The following is a 27,361-nucleotide window of genomic DNA, read 5'->3' as shown; positions in this document are numbered from 1 at the left end:
CTGGAACTTCCGGACCAAGCACCCTGTCAATGGGATCCAGGACAGCTCCAAATATGTGTGGTTCTTTCATTCCCATTTTAAAGCTACACTTCAGATATGCAGTAGTCAAAAGTGACCCAGATCACTCTACCAGGTCAACTCTTCAGGGCCTGCCAAGTTCATATAGGATGCCCCATGGGGACAATGTGCTGTGCTCCACTCACAGTATGTCTTGATTTACGGAACAGGAAATATAGAGAGATTTGGCCTCAGTAAGAATGTGCTGTGTCTGATGCTGAGTTACCTGCAAGCAGGTATGGAAGGGCGCTGGATTGCAACGAAGAATCTACCCTACTTCTGTCCTAGGTTGGGACCATAGGTAATGGTCTGCCTCCATTGCTCTTTTTATTAGGATGCTGTTGTTGTTGAGGGGGAGAAGGGGGAGGTGCAATAGTACTAGTAGAAGTACCACCACCACCACCCAGCCTTCATCTAAGGTGGTCAGGATGCATCCTTCTTCCTCTTGCCCTCTTTATCCTTACAACTCTAAGCTAGCTGGAACCACAAAGCTGCTGTTCAGTGAGCTTCAGGGTTTTCATGGTGCTTTTCATGGCTTCGGATTTATACGGCTCTTAAACCATCTCCTGGATTCCAAAGGATGGAGAGGAAGTGCATAAATATGTCAGCCTGAGCAAATGGAATTCATAGTCACAAGCTGTGGTGGCCACTACATTACAGAGTTTTAAAAGAGGATTAGACAGATTCATGGAGGGCAGAGGTGTCAGTCACGGGATATTAGGCATGCGGCCAAAATGGCATAGTGGATAGAGTATTGGACTAGGACCTGAGAAAACAGGGTGTGAATTCCCACTTGGTCCTGAAGCTCAGTGGGTGACCTTGGGCCAGCCATGGCCTCTCAGCCTAAACCCACCTCACAGGGTTGTTGTGGGAATTAAATGACAAGGGGGAGAACCCTGTATGCCACCTTGCGCTCCTTGGATAATACAGGTGGGGTATAAATGTAATAATAATAAAATAAAATAAATGGCGTGGGCACTGCACTTCTGAATACCGATTGCCAGGGGTCAAACAACAGGAGGCGGCTGTTGACTTTATGCTTTGCTTGAGGCCTTGCCAGAGGCATCTGGATGGTCCAGCATAGCTCCTCTTAAAAGGTAAAGGTAAAGGGACCCCTGACTGTTAGGTCCAGTCGTGACTGACTCTGGGGTTGCGGCGCTCATCTCGCTTTATTGGCCGAGGGAGCCGGCGTACAGCTTCCGGGTCATGTGGCCAGCAGGACTAAGCCGCTTCCGGAGAACCAGAGCAGGGCACGGAAACGCCGTTTACCTTCCCGCTGGAGCGGTACCTATTTATCTACTTGCACTTTGACGTGCTTTCGAACTGCTAGGTTGGCAGGAGCAGGGACCGAGCAAGGGGAGCTCACCCCCTCATGGGGATTCGAACCGCCGACCTTCTGATCGGCAAGTCCTAGGCTCTGTGGTTTAACTCACAGCGCCACCCACGTTCCCACAGCTCTTCTTACGTTCTGTAAAATGAGTATTTTAAGGGAAAACACAAGTGCTGCAGCTGTGTGTGTTGATTTGGGTCAAGGAGTGAGGAGCATGCACTTCTGTCCAGAAGTTAAGCCCATGAGCATGTTGCATAACCATAGGGATAAGGTTCAATCCCTGGCTCCTCTGGGTCAGGCTGGGAAAAACTATCAATCCGTGTAGACAATAGTGAGCTAGATGGACAATGGCTGGACACCGAGGAATGTGAGGCCAACCTTATCTGCTTTTTTGATAGATCTACTATTCAGGTTGATCATGGGAATGCCATGAACATAGTATAACTTTGTTCTTCAAAGAAGCATCTGGCAAGATGGTGCTGGGGGACTAAGGTCCTGTTCTAAAGTCCTGTTCTATTTAACATCTACCTGAAACATAATTCAGAGGTTTGCCCTGAAATGTCATCAGTGTGCAGAAGACACTCATTTCCTGTCCCACAGAGGCTGCTAAAATTCTGAACAGGTGCCTGGAACTGGAATGGGGCTGATTGAAAGTGAACAAGCTTAATCCAGTTTGGAGAGAAATGCTGTAAGTGGGTGAGAGAACTGGGGAGGACCAGGTGTCCAGAGGTGCTTATACCACCTTAGGTTGCTACACAACCTGTAACCTTGTCTGGAGATGCACTAATGACACCCAGGCTAGGCAACTACAACACACTCTAAACTGGTACAAAAAGTGACACTCTCTCTCTCTCTCTCTCTCTCACACACACACACACACACCTACATCTGGTGACAAGTGCATGTCTGGGCCCAATTCAAAGTCCTGGTGATTACCGTATTTTTTTTCTCTATAAGGCTCTATAAGGGGAGATGTGTGTGCATCTTATGGAGCGAATGCAGGCTGCGCAGCTATCCCAGAAGCCAGAACAGCAAGAGGGATCGCTGCTTTCGCTGCGCAGCGACCCCTCTTGCTGTTCTGGCTCCTTGGATTCAGAATATTTTTTTTCTTGTTTTCCTCCACCAAAAACTAGGTGCGCCTTATGGAGCGAAAAATACGGTACCTTTGAAACCCAGCACAGATTGGTGCAAGGTTCTCTGAAGAACCACCCGCATCCATATAAACCTTAAAATCTGATTCTGAAATCCTGCTGAGTTGCCCACATCCTAAGATGTGGTTTGGCAGCAGTGAGTGTGTAAATAATAATACTAATAATAAGAAAATTTTATTTGTACCCTGCCCTCCCAGGCCGGAGCCAGGCTCAGGGCGGCTAACATCATAAAACTAACACAGTATACAAAGGACATAAGAACATAAAAACAGGCAGCCAATTAATTAAAATACATCTTAAAATTAGTTCAGAGCAAATTAAAATCTGGACAGATGGCAGTCCACGGGTAAAATTGAGGTGTCTTCATTGGTACTAAGCTGAATACAAACCAGTGATGAGGCTGCTTAGAAGAAAGCGAGCCCTGTGTGTGCCCTGACTGCTTGGCCTCCTGATTCTGCCTGAGATTCCTATTCCAGGACTTTGGCACCTCCCTCTCTCCTCATCTCCTTCCTACTCATTGTCTTCCCATGCCTCTCCTGGAATAGTCACCTCTGCATCCAGAAACCAGCCACAGCACTTACCTCTCTGCTCTCATTTCCTGAATCATGCAGATAGCTCAACCAGTACAGCATGAGACCCCTAGATCTCAGGGTGGTGGGTTCAAGCCCCACGTTGGATGGAAGATTCCTGCCTTGCAGGGGGTTCGACTAGGTGACTTCCAACTCTGCAGTTCTATGATTCTATGGCCAGCTCTACCACTTGCAGTTGTATTTGTCCATGGAGTTTTCTTGGACTGCAAGAAGATCAAACCTCTCCATTCGGAAAGAAATCAGCCCTGAGTGCTCACTGGAAGGACAGATCCTGAAGCTGAGGCTCTAGTACTTTGGCCACCTCATGAGAAGAGAAGACTCTCTGGAAAAGACCCTGATGTTGGGGAAGATGGAGGGCACAAGGAGAAGGGGACAACAGAGGACGGTTGGACGTGTTCTCAAAGCTACCAGCATGAGTTTGACCAAACTGCAGGAGGCAGTGGGAAACAGGAGTGCCTGGCGTGCTCTGGTCCAGGGGGTCACAAAGAGGCGGACACAACTAAATGACTAAACAACAACAACAAAATCACTTGCAGTCACCCAAAGGTCTCCTGCTCCCTGAAAAAGCTCCACCTATTTCCCTTTGGCAGCCCATGATGCCTGGAACTGCCTCCAGGAGTGGCTCTGTGCAACCACATCTCTTATGCCCTTGAAGACCCTCCCCAAAACTCACCTTTTCTGGGAAGCCTTTGAGTCACCCCCCCCCCAAGTCCCTACTGTAACTTTGCCAAAGTGATGTTTGTATACAGTACAAAAATGCAGATTTTTCCAGGTATCTCTCGATATGTAAGCAAAAAGCATTGAAAAGAATTATGGTTGGATGTACAAGATGAAAACTATAAAATCAGTATAGGTAGTGCGATACAATTAAGTTCATGGCTTTCCAAAACTATTTTGCAGCAGTTAAATCCAGCTAGAATAAATGCTGTAATTACCTGAATTTGTTCTTCAGCTGCTAAAAATCCATATATCTTTTCTGCAGATTACCGAATTCAGCATTTCTGAGGAGGAAAGAGAGAAGAAATAATTATGCTTACACGCGCTAGTCTCCAAGAAATTATCACAAAGTATAGAGCAGTCTTTTCATGCTTGTCTGCAAAACAGCTGGGCCAACTGTATCATGTGCAATCATACTATATGCAAGGGTTTAATATGAACAATTGAGGCATGACAATGGGAGTTTCGTGAGCATTAGCTTTCCTACTGGGTTCGAGCGGGATGGAAAATGGATTCCTGGGTGCTGCTCTCTGTTGTCAACAGTCCCTTTGGGAGGGTAGAAGAGTTCGTTGATGGTCAAAGCAGCCCAGTACAGCCCAAGAGGAGTGGCGGGCCTTGGGATCTTAAATTCTAGCAGTGCCCTGCGCAATGCCAAAATCTGGCTCACACACAAACCTCTCACCTTCTATTCTTCATCACAGTTGTGGCACCGGTCTACTACCTTTAGTATCACAAAACTGTCATGAGAGCACTTGGACTAAAATTGTCAACCAAAAGCTTTATTTTTCTGGTTTATCACCGCAACAGTTCCTAACACTGGGCTTCAGTAAAGCAAACAATTTAATTAGGCAGTGCCTATATGATATCAAGCGACAGAATAATCTGGCCACAGTAAGGAAAGTTTGTCCATGGTATGATTATTTCCCACCTAGTCATTTTGACGCTTTGGCACCCTATTTGCAAAATTTAACCATTCCAAAATACAGGTGTGCTTTCACTCTCACAAGATTGAATATACTGCCTTCGGCTGTACTTGAGGGTCGATTTCAAAAAATTCCACTGGGAAAACGGTTATGTCCCAGTGGAGATGGCAGTATTGAGTCAGTGGCTCATGTGCTTCTGGTCTGCACTCTTTATAAAGATTTTAGGAGTGAGGTGATTATCCCTCTATTATTATCCATTCCCGGTCCGTCAACCATTGCTACTGTGTCCTTTCTTTGAGCAGATCAAGGTGATCAGGTGACCGCAAAAACAGCAACTGGTAGCAGGTGCAACTGGAATAATATCTATTATTTGATTACTGATGTAAACCCCCCAAATAATGTATTTTCTATAGCTGCTTTTACCTCTGTCTTCAGTACATTCTATTTTATTTTATTGCTACGGCCAGTGGCTGATGCAAATAAAGATTCTTTCAACCTCAACCAACCGAGTTGTGGGACCCCCTGCAGCTCCCCCAGGGCTCCACCCCCAGTGCGCCCCCCTTAACCTGCCTCTGCTAAAAGGCTTGCACACATATATGAACCAGGCCAGAGCGCCTTATTTGTGGTATTTTCAAATTTTTAGTCCCAGTGGACTAAATCTGGACTCACTAGCTCCTCATTTTCATTCAGAATTTGACGAGATTCCGTTCCGTATCCAGAGCGCATTTCAGAAAGGGAGGAGGAAGATCTGCAGGGAGGTGCATAACGAAAGCTTTTAGCCTTTGTGAAAATTTTCAGATCATAAAATATTAAAAGCACCAGCAACTTAACCTCCAGCAAGAGTTACAAACAACTGCCTGCATCTCAGGATATGGATTATATCAACTGACCATTATAAAAACATTAGCGTCTACCATTATGGTCGTGTATCACAGTAGCGTACATGATGCCACATAACTGTCTAAAATGGTATATTGCGGCAGCACAATAAAAAGGCTTGACATTTAGCAGCACAGAGGCGGAGGATTTTTGCATAGCTTCGTGCAACTACTTGCGGGGTGGCGGGGAAGGAGGCAGAGGGAGAGAGACCGGTTGATTGGGTATGTGTTTCTGAAGAAAGCAGCTCGGCTCCCAATCTAGGCTTTGCATGGTGTTAGCTGATAATGAATCAGGGGTAGACGGATTGCCTGTCCTCCTTTCAACACTTCTGTGTTACAAGAAAACAACAGCTCATTTCCCTAACCCTAGAATTACTTGGAACTCTTCCAAGGCCACTTTGCCCTCAGCGATTCGTGCTCTACTTCCATCTCTTCCTTCCTCAAAGGCTTAACTGCTTTCAGATTTGCTTTGTGGATGTACAAAGAGCTTAAAAGCTTGTTCTGACAGCAAGCCCTTTGGGTTCATCTCAAAACAAATTTACTTCTGTCAGAGGCAATGTAAAATATATTTTGCTGTAATTTAAAATAAATTTGTTAAGGAAATTTTTTTTAGAGCAAATTTCTCCTCGGGTCCACAGAGCAAATTGCATTTTATTGAAAAGAATCCAAACTGCAATTTTGCAAAACAGAGACATTTGCGCTGGGAGATTTATATTTTGAAAGAACTCTGCTGTATATGCCACAGCCTTGCGGTAAGCACAAATCTACTTGTGTAAGACAACTTGGTCACTGATTCCTGTTGAATGGCATTCCTCGTAATTGTCCACGGAGCTTCTCTTGGCTCTGTTTCTTTTGTTTTGCACTATCCTGGAAATCCAGGAGTATCTCAAAATTCGAGCAGGGATAATTCACTTCCATTTCCAAGGAGCACAGGTGCTGAAAGCCAAATTGGCCAATGGGGGCAGCAATCTTTTCACACCCCAAGAGAGTCCCTGGGGGTGACATTACCTTATGATGAAGCATAGTACCCATGGGGCGCTCTGTCCCAGATTGAAAGAAAACATCACTGGGAAACTGAGGATAGCCAAGTCGCTGCTTTTAGTTGCATCGGGGGGGGGGGTTGGTCTTAAAAGGGGGCGTTGATAGCCTTGTCTTCAAGGTAAGCTCATCCTTAATAAAGATGCCTTTGATTGCGCCTGCCCTCTGAAGGACACAATATTCTTGCCCATGCTCATAATTGCAAAAATTGCTCCCTACAATTTTGGGAGCAGTGTTGTGAGGCTAGCACAGAGAGAAACTAAAAGACCAAAATGCAAAATTCATTTTTAAAGGGGGGAGGGGAAAGATGAGGTGTTTGGATTTGATACCCCGCCTTTCACTCCCCTTCAGGAGTCTCAAAGCGGCTAACATTCTCCTTTCCCTTCCTCCCCCACAACAAACACTCTGTGAGGTGAGTGGGGCTGAGAGACTTCAGAGAAGTGTGACTGGCCCAAGGTCACCCAGCAGCTGCAAGTGGAGGAGCGGAGACGCGAACCCAGTTCACCATATTACGAGTCCACCGCTCTTAACCACTACCCCATGCTTGCTATGAGGTCCAAAATATTCCATAAAACCCTTTTTGTGGCTTTGTGCTGCGTGGGATTGCGATTGTAGCAAATTGAGGTTCACTTGGCAGCTGGCATGATGATGTGGTTTTTTCCTGATGGTGCACCCCACTGCCCACTTTTTCCTGGAGCAATGTGATGTCAGGGGGGGGGGAGAATCTACCTCTCCCTGGAACTTCCCAATCTGGTGAGTGAGGGTGGGGAAGGAAGGAAGGAATGGCTCAGTGTCATGCTGCCCATCAGCTAGGTGGAGCTGGCCACAGGAGCTTCCTTCAGCCCATATAGAGGTGGTTTTTTTTTTTTTAAAAAAAAAAAGAATCATGGCAAGAAAAATTGATGGACTATGCAGAACTGGCAAAACTGACATACAGTGGTATCTCTAGATACGAACAGGATCCGTTCCGGAGCCCCGTTCACATCTAGAAGCAAACGTAACTAGCGACAGCATGTCTGCGCACGAAACCCGGAAGTAACGCGCTCCATTACTTCTGGGTTGCCGCAGAGTGCAACTCAAACGCGCTCAACTTGAAGCGTATTCAACCCGAGGTATGGCTGTATAAGCTACGGGACAAGGATAACTGTGACTTTAAAGATGAATGGGCAGCCTTTACGAAGTACTTGAAGATGCAACAAAGTGAACTGGACTCCTTGGCTGGTTTTGAATAAACATTCACAAACTTTTTATTGATAATAATCAGCTAAATAGTTTGAGGATCTATACAACTGTGTAACATGCAGAAAGCAGCATTTTCAGAGAAATCAAGGACTGGAACTGAGGGAAGCTGGGGGGGTTGTGTGGGAGGGTGGGGGAGGGAGGAAAAATGGGGGGGGGAAATAAGGATGATATGTTTCTGGATAATATGTTTTAATTTTGAATAAAAAAGTTTTTTAAAAAATAAAATAAAAAGATTGAGGATATCCCCCCACAAAGTTATGTTGCCACCTGCTAGCCTTGTGGCACTTCCTTTGTCCACAGTATGGGATAATAATTTTATTTTATTTTTTAAAGGTGTGAGAGAAAGAAGGAAGGCCCCTGGACTTCACTGCCTTCCAGCCATGTGCAGCGGTGGGCAACTTCCTTGCTTTTTCCAGAAACAGGGCTTTCCTTCGTGTCAGTCAAGGAGGAAGGGACATGGGCCAGCCTTGCAATTTCATTGCCTGAGAGGGGGGGGGGGTTCGTTGCTTTGTCTGTTGCCTGCCATGTGCTGGTGGCAGTGACTTGCTTGCTTGTCCCTAAAGGGACTTCCCTGGATTTGGGGTGAGGGTGCCGCCCAGTGTGCTGTGTTTGTTAACACCATGTTTACACGAGAGTCAGCGCTTGCTTGCTGCCCATTCCAAAGATCTAATTTGTCAGAGAGATGGCTGGAGAAATCTGCTATGTACACACATGAAGGTGGGGAGGGCAGAGAGGGTGTGTGTGTGTGTGTGTGTGTGTAAGAGAGAGAAAGGAGGGGAGAGGAAATCAGGTATGCATCACTTCTTCCTTGCTACTAGAGAACAACAATGATGCTTGTAGTATCAGTTGACTTCTAAAAGCAAGCATGAGGTTGGATCTGGCCAGGGTTGGGGTATGGAGAGGCGCTGCACTGTCAGACATAGAATTTAAGAGACGACATAATTCTGGGCATATTGGAAAGATAAAGGAGGTAAGTTTAATCCAGTCTGATAGTCTTCGAAGCTTCACGTCTTAACCTTTCTTCTTTGTCGCAACACAGACATTTCTAACCTCGGGAGAGGAGGTAGAATTTATTCTTGCGGTCATCTTCAGATGTGTGCATTTTCTATTTATCTCTGAGTTATACGTTTCTCGGGTTATAAATATATAGACTCACAGGGCCTGAACTGGCAGTGGCTAACCGGGAAGGAAACCTCGGGGTCATGGCAGATAGCTCAAGGAAGATGTCAAGCCAGTGTGCAGCAGCTGTGAAAAAGGCGAATTCCGCGCTCGGAATCGTTAGGGAAGGAACTGAGAAGGAACAAAGCAGCTAATATCAGAATGCCATTATATGAATCTATGAGCCTCACGTCAAAATGGGACACCATGGAGCCGAAAAGGGCAGTGAAAATGATCAAGGGGGTGGAGCAACTCCCCAGTGTGGAAAGGTTAAGACATTTGCAGCTTTTTAGTTTAGATTAAAGGTGAGTAACAGGAGACGTGACAGAGGTGTATAAAATTAAAATTCTGCGCAGTGTGGAACAAGCGGGATGGATAAAACCTTTTCTCCCTCTCTCATAACAGTAGAATTTGGGGACACCCGATGAAATGGAACGTCAGAAGATTCAGATAAAAGAAAAGTACTTCTTCACAGAGCACACGGTTAAATGATGGAACTTGCTCCCAAGGGAAGTAGAGACGGCCACCAACTTGGGAGGGTTTTAAAAGAAGATTAAATAAATTAATGGAGGACAAGTCTACCAACACCACGAGCCATGGCGGTTATGCTTTAGCTCCACTGCCGGAGGAAATACGTTCCTGAATTCCAGTTGCTGGAACGGAAGAAGAGGAGAGATCAGGTCCTGTCTTGGGCCTTCCTATTATCATCATCATTATTATTATTAATACCTCACCCATCTGGCTCGGTTTCCCCAGCCACTCTGGGCGGCTCCATTATATTAAAAACACAATAAAACATCAAACATCTAAAGCTTCCCTAAACAGGGCTGCCTTCAGGTGTCTTCTAAAAGTCAGATAGTTGTTTATTTCCTTGACATCTGATGGGAGGGCATTCCACAGGGCGGGTGCCACCACCGAGAAGGCCCTCTGCCTGGTTCCCTGTAACCTCACTTCTCACAATGAGGGAACCGCCAGAAGGCCCTCAGAGCTGGACCTCAGGCTGAACGATGGGGATGGAGACATCTGGCTGGCCACTATGAGAACAGTATGCTGGTCTGGATGGACCACTGGCCTAATTCAGCAAGTTCTTCTTATGTTCTAGTATCAGCTAAATAAAATGGTTTTTAAATATTTGCTTTATATTGATCTTTCCATCTTGAAGATGAAGCAAGTTTGGTGGTAAAGGGACTACTTCCCGCTCAGTAGGTGGGATCAGAAGCAAGTTCTTCCTGGGAGAAGACAAGATGACCTCAGGGTATTTTAGAGGTAGAGGAGGCAGCATAGTGGAAAGGAGCTGATGGGGTGGCCTAAGAGGTGGGAATTGGTGAACTAAACCAGAGTCACAGCTAGAGGGAGGCTGGCCAGGCTTTTTGCCCCAGGAGAAACCTCCAGAGGGGCCACATTAAGGCTTCCAACCTGTGTTGGTGTGTATGCATGGTTTTGGTTGTTGTTGTGGTGTTGTTGTTGGTTTTTTTTGCCAAACTGGGTCTTTCACCCGGGTGAAATAAAGCCTAGTTTCGCCCCTGACTTAACTCCTTCCTCTCTTGCAGACCTCAACTGGAGTACTGTGTCTAGTTCTGGGCACTCCAGTTTAAGAAGCATATGAGCAAACTGGAGCACGTCCAGAGGAGGGTGGCAAAGATGGGGAGGAGCTTGGAGACCCAAGTCCTAAGAGGAAAGGCTGAAGGAGCTGGGTACGTGAACATAGAGAAGAGATGCCCATGGGACAATATGTTGCTCATCTTCAAATATCTAAAGTGCTGTTACATAGATGGTGGAGCAAATCTGTTTTCTATTCTTCCAGGTAGTAGGTCCTGAACTAATAGCTTCAAATTATATGGGGGGGGGGGGAAAGAGTTTGGATTAATCATGAGAAAGAACTTCATACCTGAAGCTATGAAGAGTTTATATACCAATCAGGGGGGCATATTCAACCAAGTAGCCCTGATGTGAGAAACCTATGTGATTTTATGTTGTGAACTTCCCTGAGATCTACAGTTATAGGGTGGTATGCAAATAAATAGGGATGCGGGTGGCGCTGCGGGTTAAATCACAGAGCCTAGGACTTGCCGATCAGAAGGTCGGCGGTTCGAATCCCTGCGATGGGGTGAGCTCCCGTTGCTCGGTCCCTGCTCCTGCCAACCTAGCAGTTTGAAAGCACGTGAAAGTGCAAGTAGATAAATAGGTACCACTCCGGCGGGAAGGTAAACGGCGTTTCCGTGCGCTGCTCTGGTTCGCCAGAAGCAGCTTAGTCATGCTGGCCACATGACCTGGAAGCTGTACGCCGGCTCCCTCGGCCAGTAAAGCGAGATGAGCGCCGCAACCCCAGAGTCGGCCACGACTGGACCTAATGGTCAGGGGTCCCTTTACCTTTTTATACAATACAATACAGTACAGTACAGTACAGTACAATAAAATAACCTACACAAGGACTTTTGCTAGCTCCAAAGGGCTTCCCTGCACTCTCCCTTTTCCGTGCCCCTGCCCAATTGGATTGGTGTGGGTGGGCTGGGGGAACCCCCAAAGTAGGACATATGGGGAGGAGAGGGCAGATCATTCCATCAGGCAAACAGAAATGCTTGCACTACAGTGAATTCCCCCCGGGATCCTATGGAGGAGTTTGACATCGGCAGGGAGTTAAGACTCCATTACCTTCAACAAGATCCTTTCTAACTCCATGATCCTACTGTCTCCCAGTTACTACTTGCGTATCTTCTGCAGTTCAGAAAATATCACTTTCTGTGCTGCTGTTGTTGAGAGGATCACGATTCCTCCTCTGATGGTTCTTTTCCAGTTTTGTATAATAGCACATCGGTGAAGACAGACCATGTGGAATAAACCTTTAGCTACATATTTCTCTGTGAGGCTAGGAATTCTGACGCCGCTTCTAGCCATCCAAATAATAAGTAACTTAAACAGAAGGAACCCAAGTGATGAAGATGATTTGGATGTGGTCCAGATGCAGCTACCTTATTTGCTTAGACACCATTTATTACGGTTACATTTTATTACGGAGTAGTAAAAATTTATAAGGCAACATCCTGTGTTGTTTCCCCACTGGGATAAATGATACAAATGTACTATTAAATCTCAATGCCTTCTACCAGCATGCCAAGCTCCATTCCATTTCTGTTTTCATAACGTGTCAACAACTTGCTATTTTTGCTCAGCGGAGCCTTTTCTGTATTTAAGATATTTAAATCTTCTGCAAAAACAGCCCTCATATCTCCTTCCTATGACGTTTAACGGCATGGTAGTTTAAACAAAAACCTAAACAAAGAAATTTGAGGTTGCATTTTCTTGCTTTTCCTGTAATGAATTACAGGTGCAGGGGCTTTGACACTCACTGGGACCATTGCATAGCTAAAACTTCCCTCCCCAGCTGCAATCTGGATAAAATGTGGTCCTCCAAAGAGCTATGAAATTGCGCCACCTGAGCAAGGAATGACACAGGGAGCACAGTAATAAATAGGCAGCATCTGGAACATATAGACCCTGAACCCGCAAGCACAACAAGAGTAGCTGGCAAGGTGAGTCATGGGTTTGGGGTCACCCTCCTGACAGTGGTATTGCTGCTGCTGCTTACCAGAGTGGTCCAAGGGCAAGGCAGAGGGGAGGGGAGTTTAGAGCTACATGGGTGCACTGGCAGAGCCAATCCAGTGCTCCTGATGTAGCCTTATTGGAGTTCACGGATTGGGTCTGCGTTGCTCCCGGACAGGAGGAAGGAAGTCAAATGACACCGAGGGTTGGTTCAGAGAAAGAGTTCTTTATTTCTGCTCTCCGGAACAGCAGAAAGGCATCTGCGTGGTGTGTCCACAGCAAGTCCAAAGAAATGAGAAATTTAATGCAGTATATATATCCTCCAGGCACCCTCTCCCTCCTTCCCCAGGAATCCAGCCACGTCAGCCTATACACGCAGGCTGACATCACATATGTTCCTGCTCCAGTATTCTTAACCATAAAAGGGTATTCCTTCCTGTACTTCTGACCATAAAAGGGTATTCCTGTTCCTACTCTTATCTTGGAGCAAGAGGTCACCAACTCCAAGAACACACTCTGGCGCTGTTCCCGGACTAGGTCTGTGCGTCAGGACATAAGAGAAGACCTAGACATGTCATCCCTACTCCACTGAAACAGCCAAGGTCATCCTTGCCGTCACGAACTGATAAAGGAGAGGGCTCTGAGCACTTGTTTATACAGCCGGGCTTTTGTTTATACATTGACTCAGAGCTCAAGTTAATGGATTTTAGCTAAGGAAAAATAGGGATATTGGTGCCCATTTTAAACTGCCTGCACAGTCAGTTTTGGGTTTGGGAAACCCATTCCTTCACTGACAGTGGGCTCATGCAACTCTGGCCTTGCCAGCACGCTGCCCAATCCTCATCCAAAAGCAGCTGTCAGGAGGGCAGCTCCAAAACCTTGGCTCCACTATTCCGGCTGTTCATAATGCAGAATACAAAAACAAAATAAATAAAAAACCCACAACAAACCAGAGGACAGTCCTCTATTCAATGGACTGTCAGAGGGCAACCCTCGTTTTTAAGTAGCAGTTCTCTATTTGAAGGGCAGTCTGGTCCAAAGCCTGTTTACAGAGAGAATTTAGAGAGTTGCCCATCAATAATTAGGACCTCATCAGCAGGCTGAGCAGGACTACAGACTACCTTGTCAACATTTTCTCCACCTTGATGAGATGTATTACTTCTGCTCTATGATAGCTATTGTTTCCAATTCTGTATCAATACATATAAATTAGCACATACAAACTACGTACAAATCTGAGTCCTCTTTTTCCTTCTTTTCAGCGATGCGTTAAGTAGCCATGCTGAATCCAAGTTCTCTTTCATGGCCAGACATGGGCTTTCTAAGGAAGAAGCAATGCCCTACAAGCTAAATCTGAGCCTAAAGAACGGAACTGCTCGATCTTTGAAGCAAATATGATTGATCACCTCACACTGTGCAGAGGACAAAGAAGTACAGAGGATCCCGTCCAGAGCTTTACATCCTGTCACCAGCTCACCAAGGGTGAATGATCCTTCACTGTATAGCACTGAGATGCACAGGGTATATTCTGCATGGGGGGAAAGTGCCAACGCCTGGGCTTGCAGAGGGCAGCTGAACCAACACTGCTTCCTGATCTCAGAAAGAGAGGCAGCCAGCAAGGAGGGAACAAGTGGTAGAAACTGCAGCAATTTGGCGGTGCTGCAGAGTTGATGATACTTGCAACGTTCATCATTTCAGTAGAACAAACCACCCAGACCCTCCAGCAGATGCTGCAGCCACAAACATGACAGCAGACTCATCAGCCTTGCCACCAGAAGCAGTATTGGCTGCTGCAGCAGCTGCCACAGCTGATCTCGCAGCGGGTAATGAAACACCATACTTCTCCCAAGCCTCTAAAATAGGAGGAGGCTCCGGGCCCTTTTCAGATCTTAATGTCTCCAAAGCTCAGCAAGATATCGGGGGGCGGGGCGGAATATGGAACCTCCACTTGTAGTACCACTTATTCCAGAATCAAACTGATTGCCAGCATTCTCAAGGTTGCATAGTTCTGGGAGTGAGTAGAATCAGATAAACTATTGTATTTTTCGCTCTATAAGACACACTTTTTAGGAGGGGAGATGTGTGTGTGTCTTATGGAGCGAATGCAGGCTGCGCAGCTATCACTGATGCCAAAACAGCAAAGAGGAATTGCTGCTTTCACTGCGCAGCGATCCCTCTTGCTGTTCTGGGATTCAGAATATTTTTTTTCTTGTTTTCCTCCTCCAAAAACTAGGTGCGTCTTATGGTCTGGTGCGTCTTATGGAGCGAAAAATACGGCGCATTCAGAAGCCTCCATGCTCCAGTTTTTTATGCAATTGCTCCTTGAGTTTTAAAGGAAGAAAGGAGTTGTCCATTAAAGGAGATGTCAATCACCACGAGGCACAGAGAAGAAACAAGGTTGACTGTGGAAGCTGCAAAATGCATCTACCTTCTCTTTTAAACAAAACATAAATAGTAACTTACTCAAATGATCATATGAGAACGCACACATATAATCAGAAAGAAGAAACGCACAGCGGATTAGGAAACACAACAAAGGTTAGGATAAGCAGCCTCCACGTGAGACATGAACAATAAGAAAAAATAAGAATAAAGCCCTCATATATCACCTAGCGACCACATTTGCTGCTTTCAGTGTAGCCACGTCGGAAAGGCGGAATGAACTCAAGCCTTTGGCCTCCCATTTTATGGCTGTAAAATATCTAAAATATGGTGGTAAGTGAGGAGAAAGCAGGCTACAATAGTGGCTCGCAATACTATAAAGTTTAACAAGTGCCAAAATAAGAGATTTTAAAAATATATATTATATGTCCGTTACGACTTTGGATCGGAAATTTTAACAGAGCTTTTACAGCTCTATTGAAGGTAGCAAGAGCTATACAGCTGGCGTAAAAGGAATAACTGTATAAAATGTGACATATTAGTGATTGCGTATTTTTTTAAAAAAATAAATCACAGAGTTCTCTTTCTTTCTTTTTAAGCCACCCTAGTGGATTGAAAGTGTTTGGAAACTTGTTTTGTGAAGCTGTCCTTTACTTGCTAGGAAAAGAGCGTCGCAGGTGCCGAGAGGGGTTCCTTGAGTGCAGGAATCACCTGGCGCTGCTCCCTGAGCAAGAGGCGTCTGGGGCCAGGGAGCAGAAACCAGATAGCAAGGAAAGGTGGAGTTCTGCAAGACCTGCGAGAACCTCCAGTGACAGCTTCCGAAAAGAGATGTGCTGCTTTGACAGGTGAGCATGGCCACGCACCTGAGGAGCCAAGCAGGCCTGCTGAGTGGTCTCCCTTCGACACAAGGTAGGGCGGGACAGACTGAAAGAGGCAGACCTCTGACCTGGAGCGGTGCTTTCTATTTAGCGACTGAATTTTCTCAGGCTGTACAGTGGGACTTATGTGCTGGAAATTTAAATGGGAGTGTGAGGTCTCAGGCAGCTAAAAGCTGTGAAGGGTTCCAGTACCTTCAGCTTGAAGTCTGCCAGGAATAAACTCATATAGATCCACATCTGTATGGGATGTTTCGGCCTTAAATGGATTTTGCACTTACCAAGTTTTGCCTCCGTATTTATTGGGAATTTTAATTGTGTACCTGGGGGAATGAGCCAATGAACCTAGAGTGGGATAGGGTTGCCCCCTATAGCAGTGGTTATGGGTTAGTGGGCCATATGGTGTTGGGGTCTTCAGAAGCCAAGCTAGGCTAATCAGGCTAGGACTACTCCCTTGGCTTTAGAAATGGACAAGGCCAGCTGCATGAGGGAGCAGTTTCCCAGAACAGAGAGAGCAAGGAGTACCAGGAATTCCAGTGGGATCCAAGTTTCCCTGCCATGGGTTGTGTGTGCAAAGGTATGTGGCCAAGCCAATGCAATTCTGGGCTGCATCAATAGGAGTATAGCAACTAGATCAGGGGAAGTAATAGTGCCACTGGATTCTGCTCTGGTCAGACCTCACCTGGAGTACTGTGTCCAGTTCTGGGCACCACAATTCAAGAAGGACACTGACAAACTGGAACGTGTCCAGAGGAGGGCAACCAAAATGGTCAAAGGCCTGGAAACGATGCCTTATGAGGAACGGCTAAGGGAGCTGGGCATGTTTAGCCTGGAGAAGAGGAGGTTAAGAGGTGATATGATAGCCATGTTCAAATATATAAAAGGATGTCACATAAAGTAGGGAGAAAGGTTGTTTTCTGCTGCTCCAGAGAAGCGGACACGGAGCAATGGATCCAAACTACAAGAAAGAAGATTCCACCTAAACATTAGGAAGAACTTCCTGACAGTAAGAGCTGTTTGACAGTGGAATTTGCTGCCAAGGAGTGTGGTGGAGTCTCCTACTTTGGAGGTCTTTAAGCAGAGGCTTGACAACCATATGTCAGGAGTGCTCTGATGGTGTTTCCTGCTTGGCAGGGGGTTGGACTCGATGGCCCTTGTGGTCTCTTCCAACTCTATGATTCTATGATTCTACTGTAATTCGCTCTACGCGGGGCTGCCCTTGAAGCTGACCCAGAAACTCCAGCGAGTGCAGAATGCCGCGGCGAGGCTCCTTACGGGGTCCTTGCTGCGAGATCACATTCACCCGGTGCTATACCAGCTGCACTGGCTCCTAGTGGAGTACAGGGTCAGGTTTAAGGTGCTGGTTTTGACCTTTAAAGCCCTATGAAGCCTAGGACCCACATACATACGGGACCGCCTCTCCTGGTATGCCCTGCGGAGGACCCTAAGGTCCACAAATGACAACACTTTGGAGGTTCCAAGTCGCAAGGTGGTTAGACTGGTCTCAACTAGGGCCAGGGCCTTTTCAGTACTGGCCCCGACTTGGTGGAACGCTCTGTCACAAGAGACTAGGGCTCTGCGGGACTTGACATCTTTCAGCTGGGCCTGCAAGACAGAGCTGTTCCACCTGGCCTTTGGTTTGGACTTGGTCTGACCCTTATGTTTCCCTCAACCGCAACTCCAGAGTCATCTGCAACTTAACTGTCAGGGATCCTTTACCCCTTTTTTTAACCTTCTGGGTAGGTTCCCCAAGCTGGGCATGGGGTGCACTGCTTGGCAGTTCTGCTTGGAGGGCAGATTCCTGAAGGGGGCACTGGGTGTCCGCTCTTGTGCTTTGAGATTCCACCGGGTACAAAAGATCAATGGGATGACATGAGACCATATAGGTACATGAAATCACATGCATATTACGCCCAGCTTTGTCTCTCTTTTTCCACTATGTGTAGGTGGGGCTCTGGGTATCATGAATCAATGTGTGGGCATGGTAAGGGGCTGGGTGAGAGAGAACACACTGAGACTCGGTCCAGAAATATGGGGTGAACAACATGAAAGATATGCAGAACCAATTATACAAGAAGCATAAGACCACAGCATACTTATGGGCCCAAACAGACAAATGTAAATAATGAGGAAAGGAATCACAAAACAGAGAAACCAGTAGGAGAACACTTCAATCTCCCAGGACATTCTATACAAGATCTCAAAGTAGCTGTTTTACTACAAAGGAGTTTCAGAAATAGACTGGCAAGAGAAGCTGCTGAATTGCAACTCATTACCAAACTTAAAACCATGGAGAGACCTGGTCTCAACAGAGACATTGGATTCTTATCTCATTATACATGACTAGCTATTTTTCACCTTCTCACCCCTTGCCTTTTCCTGTAAGACCTATTGCAGTTGTTAAGAGTCGTCAACAGGCTCATCTCAGCTATCTGCCAATCTCCCATTCCCACCACCCTTCTGAGTAATACCCCTCCCCACCTTCTCACTATATAGAAGGATCTGGCAACTTCTGTTTCAGTGTATCTGAAGAAGTGTGCATGCACACGAAAGCTCATACCAAGAACTAACTTAGTTGGTCTTTAAGGTGCTACTGGAAGGAATTTTTTTATTTTGACTATGGCAGACCAACACGGCTACCTATCTGTAATGAGGAAAGGGTTTTCCTTTGCTTAATAAATTGGGAGCAGTGAAAAAGGGCTGGCAACATAGGCCGCAGACAGATTAAAAACAATTAATTAGGCATTAATTACCTCACCACACTTTTTACTAAAGGGCTTCAAATTTTAAAGAATTAAGCTGAATCAAACAAAGCCCCCTCAATGAATCGAACCAATAAACAAGAGAGATGCACATTCTTCTGGTTAGCTAAGCTAGCCAGCTGGCTTCGGCTTTTTCTTTCTTGCAAAGGCGTTCAGGCTTGCAAATGGAATATCTGCGAGTGATGTGAACTGATTTCACTTTACAGGTGAAGCCAGGAAGTGAAATTGCCCTACAGGGACACAGAAAGGATATGAGAAGGGGAGAGACTTGTGCTGTAAAGGTGTGGAATTGCAGGCTCAATTTTTTTTTTTTAATTAAGATTACTGTTTTATCAGAGGGTTTAAATGCTTTGGGTGGAGCTGCTCAGTCACTGGTGAACCATATAAATATATTGTTGTACTGAAAGGTTTCACAGCTGAAGTAATCCCTATGTTCCCAAATCAACCAAATCTTGATCTACACACCTCAAAGCCAATCGGAATTTTGAAAAGAACTGTCACCTGTTAAATATTTATTTTATTTATTTATTCAATTAGATATATAATTATATATTAAATTAGATATATTATAGATTTATTCAAAAAGATAGATATAGGAGAGCTATGCAAGCCATCCCACTTTTAAAGGGCAGGAAACAATTCCATCGTTTTCTCTCCTTCAGAATGTCACCTGGGAGATCCGTTATACAACTGCAGCAGACTAGCGCTCTAGGCACACCTGAGCTCCTTTCCCCTCCAAACTGCATATGCAAGGCAGCGACTGCACCAGTATTTCAATCTTCTCTGGCTGGAGATTCAGTTTGTTCATTCACATCCAGTCCATCACTGCCCCTAGCTGTCAGAATTTCCATAACCTCCCAAGGGTTAAATGCAAAAGAGCAGCAGATGTAGACGTCGCCTGCATAATAACAATCCGGCCCAAATCTCCAGGCGGCCTCACCCAGTGGCTTAGCGAGACCAGGTGCTGAGATCCTCACTTCTACACAGTTGTAAAGGTGCAGGAGGCCTGAACTTCTGTGCGTCTGACTACCCTGCAGGCAGAGCCGCTCCATCTCAGGCAGCTGAAACACAAGAGGCAGCGCCCCCCCCCCATGGCTTCCTCTGCAGCCACAACACCCCTCTCACCAAGGAGGAGGTGCTCTGGCATGCCACGTGGCTGCTCATCCTGCAGAACGCTACTCCATGCGCAAGTTCGGCAAGAGGAGGGTTATTCCAGAGTGCATAGAAGACAAGCGGCAATGTCTTGCGGCACACCTCCTCTTACACAGAGTTTGGGGAGAAGGTGTGTGGGTTCTGACAAGTGGCAGAAATCAGGGGGGTGGGCATGGTGGCACCAGGGGGCAGCACATTCCTGTTTTGACCCCGCCTACAGGGCACCCTGTTATGTACTGAAGTTCTCACCCTGGGCCAGCAGGGGGATACTGTAGATAGTTTTCGCTCTGGTCCACATATGCAAAAAAGGGATTGAAAGTGACGTTCAGTGATTGGATAGTTACAGAAAATGGTTACTGTTGCGTTGTAGTGGAGCTCTATATAAGCAGGCTGGCTGAACCCTTCAGTTCAGTTCAGTTCTGTTCTGGCCTGTGAATAAACAAGAGCTGTTTGAAGAATCGCTGTGTCGTCTGATATGTTCACCCACAACTCAACACACCCAAAAGAGAATTTCCTTCTAGCCTAATTGCAGCGTGGGCATTGCATCTCTAGTTGTGAGACACACACACACTTGAAAACACCCTCTGGGCTACAATCCGGGTTGAAAGACTGCAGCAGAGGGAAGGAGGGGACCCTGCAGGTCAGATGGGGAGGCCCCCAGGGGTCAAATGTGCCATGGTCCAGTGGTTCCCCACCCCTGCCATAAGCCAGCAGCCATAGGGCAACGCAACAGCCTCCCAGAGCCACCTTCTGGGATATATTCCAAGACAAACTGACCCCAATTCATCCTTTTCCTGATTAAGTCAGCAGGAGGGCAATAGTGGCAAGTCCCTTTCCCTTCTTTCCCATAAATCTCCAAGCTGCTCACTTGTCCCTCATAGCCACAAGCTTCCTGCCTGCCTCCCATTTGCAAGTGTCTCCTCCTCCTCCTCCTCTTCTTCTTCTTCTTCTTCTTCCCCTCCATCAGCACTTTGTCACCTGACGTGCAGGAACATTTGTGGAACGTGCTCTTTCCCACAAGGTTGCTGCGGGTGGGATCAGTCCTACATTTTACAATCTACCTGTGCCTGCAGTGAAGGGTTGGCCAGAACCCCAGGTACTGGGACGTGGGGAGGGAGTGACTCCCCATGGCTGCCGCAGTCACCAAAGCAAAACATCTAAGTAGGTGGGTGTTAGGTTGTGGGTGAACATATCAGACGACACAGCGATTCTTCAAACAGCTCTTGTTTATTCACAGGCCAGAACAGAACTGAATTGAAGGGTTCAGCCAGCCTGCTTATATAGAGCTCCACTACAACGTAACTGTAACAATTTTCTAAAACTATCCAATCACTGAATGTCACTTTCGATCCCTTATTTGCATATGTGGACCTGAACTATCTACAGTACAGTGGTGCCTCGCAAGACAAAATTAATCCGTTCCGCGAGTCTCTTCGTCTTGCGGTTTTTTCGTCTTGCGAAGCATGGCTACTAGCGGCTTAGCGGCTATTAGCGGCTTAGCGGCTATTAACGGCTTAGCGGCTTAGCGGCTATTAACGGCTTAGCGGCTTAGCGGCTATTAACAGCTTAGCGGCTTAGCGGCTTTAAGAAAAAGGAAACAAACTCGCAAGAACTCGCAAGACGTTTCATCTTGCGAAGCAAGCCCATAGGGAAATTCGTCTTGCGGAACGACTCAAAAAACGGAAAACTCTTTCATCTTGCGCGTTTTTCGTCTTGCGAGGCATTCGTCTTGCGAGGTACCACTGTATCCCCCTGCTGGCCCAGGGTGAGAACTTCAGTACATAACAGTGGGGGAGAAGGGAGCTTGGAGGGAAGGTGAGGAGTTCAATATGGAAGATTTTAAAATCTGAAACAGAGAAGAATTGTAGGTTCTAATAGTCTTCTCATACCAGAGGTGAGCCGTAAAATATTACAAGGATTACGTTTTTGAGAAAGGAAAAGCACCTTTGGGTGACATCACTCATCTTAACCAATCTGAAGCTTGAGGGGAAAGATATAAAAAGCCCCCACTGTCAGATTGTTTGAGTAACATAACCAAGGACCACACATGCAACAAAACTCTAGCTTGTTTGGCGAGGCCTTTTAGGACTTGGCTTTATGCTGCTTACTGGATTGATTGATTGATTGATTGATTGCCTGCTCCGCTTTTAAATTACCGAATTGATTTGTCATTGTTTTTATTGATCTTGTTTTACTGTAAGCCACTCCGGGGGAGCCTGCTGGTTGAAGAACAGCGTACAAATACTTAAAATGTTGGCACCCCGGTGAACTTCCACGCTCGGGCGCAGTATACCACGGTGCAAGATGTTAGTGAGCAACAACCATCTCCACGCTGCTGCCGTGAGCTCACAGCGACACCTGGTTCGTCGTTGCTGGAAAAGGGAATGCTGGATTAGAGAGAGCCCTTTGGTTTCATTCGGCAAGGCAATTCCTATGTGTTGGCACCTTTTCTAATACCTTCAGAGGTTAAAGGTGGCATTTGATGAGAGCAGCCGTGCGATGTGACTCACGTACAACAAGTACATTAGGTCTGCTCCGTAATCCAATTTGCAGGGAGTGTGGGCCAATTATCGCTCCCCTCAAACCAAGTCAAGCAGCCTGTAGTCAGCAGCCTCAAATTCTAAGGTTCGGTTTTTTGTTCTCTCTGTTTGCTCTCGACTAGTGGAGACAGCTGCTGCCCGGGTCCCGGCTTGCTGCTAAGCTTCTTGAAGCAAATCCTCTCCCTTTCTGACTTTTCTCATTCATTTCCTTTTGGAGCTTGATGCTTGCCGGGGGCGCCATTAAAAAAGTTCCCCTAGCCTAAAACCTCTAACATGAGCTTATTTTGCTTCCTTCAGAGATACCCTCCGCAAGTGACAGTTGTTGCTGCGCTTTGCCCAGATTTTGCCTTTTGCTGCAGCAAGCCTGACAGCTCTTAGTGTTCAGTGACAGCAGCCACTGAATAATTAAGGCAAGCCTCAGAATCAACAGAAATGTTTTCCAAACAATTCCAGAGCAACCTAAAGCCTAAAAATAAAGCAGAACAAGGCCAGGAACTGTACTGAACAGACGATAAAACAAAAACCTTTATTTTTCGTAAGAAAGTGGTGGTGAATGTAATAAATAACAGCAATAACAATGATTATAATATCATTTGTTTGTTTAAACGATTTAGATAGTGCTCTTTCCATGGGATTTGCAACAGCATATATTTGTATCCTACCCTTCAGGCGGCAACAGCAACAACAGCAACAACAACAACCTATATTTGTATCTCACCCATCTGTCTGGGTTGCCCCAGACACTCTGAGTGGCTTCCAGAATGCGGCAGCTAGACTGGTGACTGGGGGCGGCCGCCGAGACCATATAACACCGGTCTTGAAAGACCTACATTGGCTCCCAGTACGTTTCCGAGCACAATTCAAAGTGTTGGTGCTGACCTTTAAAGCCCTAAACGGCCTCGGTCCAGTATACCTGAAGGAGCGTCTCCACCCCCATCATTCTGCCCGGACGCTGAGGTCCAGCGCCGAGGGCCTTCTGGCAGTTCCCTCATTGCGAGAAGCAAAGCTACAGGGAACCAGGCAGAGGGCCTTCTCGGTAGTGGCGCCCGCCCTGTGGAACGCCCTTCCAGCAGATGTCAAAGCGATAAACAACTACCTGACATTCAGGAGACATCTTAAGGCAGCCCTGTTCAGGGAAGTTTTTAATGTGTGACATTTTAGTGTATTTTTGGTTTTATGGAAGCCGCCCAGAGTGGCTGGGGCGGCCCAGCCAGATGGGCGGGGTATAAATAATAAATTATTATTATTATTATTATTATAACATATATAAAAACATAACAAAACATAAAATATTAAAAAGCTTCCCTATACAGTACAGGGCTGCCTTCAGATGTCTCCTAAAGGTTATATAGTTACTCATTTATTGATAAATTCAGTGAGTAATAATACTAATAGCAGCATTTATAGAGCACATTTTCATGATGAGCAAGTTGCCCTCACCTGCTCACTGATTTCCCCCTGAAACCGCCCACTTCAGTCTTACAAGGGAACCCTGGATTTTCCTTGGAAAATGTAGTTACACCCTTAAGTCTCTGCGTTTCCTTTATTCAAACCAGCAGCTGTAGTTTGCAGGCAATACCGGTAAGCCAACTTAAGAGAAGCCTCCCTTGCTTTTGGTCTCAGAAGACTAGGCAAAGGTCTTTTAGTAGCTCTCAGTGGTTTACATTCTGGGTCTGAAATGGATGCTCCACATATTACCTGTTGCCACTGGGCTGGAGACATTCCTACTCAGATCACAAAAGTTCACCGAATTCTCATTGCTTCCGTAGCAGCATTTGAGCTTCTGCTGGGCATTTCTGGTGATGGGTCTGCTCCAGAAATGGCCATTTGTGTAAAATGTGGCTGCCAGTATATTGACAAGGAAAGCTCTCGGGGACCACGTAACACCAATCCTGAAAAGGCAACGTAAGTTGATGGTTTCATATTGAGCTAAAGTAAAGGGACCCCTGACCATTAGGTCCAGTTGTGGCCGACTCTGGGGTTGCAGCACTCATCTCACTTTACTGGCCGGCGTATAGCTTCCAGGTCATGTGGCCAGCATGACTAAGCCGCTTCTGGCGAACCAGAGCAGCGCACGGAAACGCCGTTTACCTTCCCGCTGGAGCGGTACCTATTTATCTATTTGCTCTTTGACGTGCTTTCGAACTGCTAGGTTGGCAGGAGCAGGGACCGAGCAATGGGAGCGCACCCCGTCATGGGGATTCGAACCGCCGACCTTCTGATCGGCAAGCCCTAGGCTCTGTGGTTTAACCCACAGCACCACCCGCATCCCATATTGACCTACAAAGCCCTAAATGCTTTGGGGCTCAGGTATTTCATAGAATCATAGAGTTGTAGAGTTGAAAGGTACGAGGAGGGTCATCTAATCCAACCCCCTGAAATGCAGGAATCTTTTGCCCAACATGAGGCTCAAACCCATGACCCTGAGATTAAGAGTCTCATGCTCTACCAACTGAGCTATCCTAGGAAGAACTGCCTCACTCTTTATCAGTATTCATTTGACCTTTGAGCTGGGGGCCAGACCCATCTCAAAAGCAGAAGGACACCAAGTGACAACATGAGATAGGACCTTCTCCATGGAGACAGCCATATTTTGGATTGCCCTCCTCAAAGAGATGAGCATTCTGGTCCCAGAAGAGACTCACCCAGGCATTTATGAGTGGTTAGTTGCCTATGCAGTGAGGATGTAATGATAACAGAAGAACAGGTCTTGTTGAATTGGATCCAGCATGGCTTCAGCAACAGGTAATTCTTGCTAACCTATTAAGAGTTATTTGCAAGCTGCCTTGAATTTTATATAATCATAGAAAGTGCCCACATAAATAAAAACAAATCAACAATAATATTCTGACACTGTAGAATTTCCCCTCATTTGCCTTTTCTGAAATTATTTTCTCCCTAGAACATGCATTCTCCTCCTAGATCCCATGGAATTAGTTTCACCTCTGCTTAGCCTCCCGTCAGTTCTTCCCAAAAACTATTTACTCCTGATTTTCCCCAGCCTTCTTTAAGCCACATCAGCCTGACCTGATACGATGAAATGCCTCAGTTCTCCTGGATGTTTTCTATTCAGCAGCCACCAACTATGATGGACTAGCTTGCATAATACCCTCCCCTTCTGCACAGGTCATCATCAGTTCCAATATTACCTGGAAGGCCAACTCAGTTTAAACTTTAAATTCAGTTAATGTATGTGCCATAGTAAGCTGTGTCCAAAGTAACTCACAATATCGTCTTTTTATTATTATCAAATGACATACAGATATTTTTTTCCAGGAGGGTTCACCTGGAATTTTTTTCTCCAGGAGGGCTCGCCTGGCAAACTTGTTACATATCTTTAGGCACCAGGCAAAAACATTCCTCTTCTCCTTATAAACGGTGTTTGTGGGTTTGTTGTTTTTGCTTGTTACTACTATGTTATGTATGTTTGTGTTTTTGTGTTGTAAACCACCCTGTAACACTTGGATGAAGGGTGTTGCAGCAAAACGCTGAGAGTAACTTCTGAGTTTTCAATGTTAAGTCTCCAGGCACATAGCAGAAACTGGGTGATTAACACACTGTTCTGGTATTCTAGAGACATGAGGACAACCAACCATTCGGAAGAGGAAATATTTTCATCACTTGACTCAACAGTATAACACACTAGGTACTAGAACACTGAATGAAACCTAATGGATAACTATTCACACAGCATCTCAATACTTTAGCATATGTACGCATCTCACAACATCAGTATAAAGTTGCACAAACATGTCACAGCTAGTTGCAAACACACACTGGAAACAGTGGCTTACGAAGCAATACAACGATGGGTAATAGAGATATTCAGTTCTTTTTAAAATAAAGATCTTCTGTTCTTGCATTCTTTAGAGGCATATAAAACCACACTGTAACACCTTAAAAAAACACACAGCCATGTCAAAATTTCCATTTCCTTAATTTCTTCCAAAAAAAAGCAACCACTCAAACAAATACAAAATGCTGTTTTCTGGCAGCGCACTGACAGTCAGGAGGAGTCTTATTTGCCTTGCTAGGGCTAATTTGACCCAATACAGGTGTGTGCTTGTCTTCGCAGTTGGAAAATAGTGCAGGTGCATAATTAGGCACCAGCAGAAACCCAGTTTTATTGAGACTTCTCAATCCCAAGTATACAAACAATCACCTGTTGTGGGGTGTCGGTCAACTTAAGCCAAGGTATGTGCTCTTTGTTCTATTTGCAAAGAGTCCTATACTCATTGCGCAGTCACTTGCTGAGCAAAGCAAAAGAAGTCAAGTAGTTCTGGGGCATGTACAGAGTGCCAGCTGAACAGACCACGCTGGTAATAAAACACAGCTGGTCGGGATAGGCTGAAAGGCCTAAGTTTTGTTTGTGTCTATTTTTCATGTGATCATTGCAAAGAGCTTCCTATCCCATCTATGTGTGGAGGGCTGGTTTGTTTGTTTGTTTTGTTTTTTTACAGACGTGGGGGAAGGAGGAATCAACTTTAAGTCCTCTAAAAAGAAAATAAAGGGGAATGAGAACTTACGCAATATTAATTCTATTGAAATTTTTAGAACTCAGAAGACTCCAGCCCTTTTGTGTAAAGGAAAAGCAGCCATAAATCAATAAAAACCAGCACTTTGCCTCTTCTCAATTTAGCTCTGTCTGGGTGAGCAGATAATTCCAAACAGCAAATATCTGAGGTGTCTGAATTTCAGACAGAGCTCTGGGCCCATTTCATTCAGGTACAAACCTCAAGGCCCCCCCCCCATTACTTCTGACACAGAGCATCTCTCACTATGGAGAAAGTTGAATCATCACACAGTATTGACTGGCGATCTATTTTCAGCCTGCAGTGCTATGCAGGACCTAGCAGGCACAGCAAAACCGAGATGCAGCAAGAATGTAATAAGGTGCCCAATTATAGCAAACAAAGAAGCATAGATGAAGGCAGAGCGCGCGCACACACTGCCCCCTCACACACAGTTGCTTAAGGGAAACGCATGCATGGGTCGTGGTATCGCAGTGCTCCAACTGACCCAGCCA

The 27,361-nt window shown here is 45.9% G+C and overlaps 1 protein-coding gene across 32 annotated transcripts in view; it reads right to left on the bottom strand.

The window, feature by feature from the left end:
• Positions 1 to 27,361, bottom strand: part of ADGRL3 (adhesion G protein-coupled receptor L3) — a 515,832-nt gene that overhangs the window by 393,610 nt on the left and 94,861 nt on the right. For 31 of the 32 annotated variants that reach the window (XM_083481628.1, XM_083481645.1, XM_083481648.1 and 28 more), the window contains exon 2: positions 4,064 to 4,129. The gene's annotated coding sequence lies outside the window, so the exon portion shown is untranslated. Of the gene's footprint in view, positions 1 to 4,063; positions 4,130 to 14,035; positions 14,449 to 27,361 lie in introns of those variants that run through there. The other variant, XM_083481634.1, reaches the window with a different exon arrangement.

This window comes from Podarcis liolepis (assembly GCF_965112155.1).
Source record: "Podarcis liolepis genome assembly, chromosome: 17".
Lineage (NCBI taxonomy): Eukaryota > Metazoa > Chordata > Lepidosauria > Squamata > Lacertidae > Podarcis > Podarcis liolepis.
This window is presented reverse-complemented; position numbering and strand designations above follow the sequence as displayed.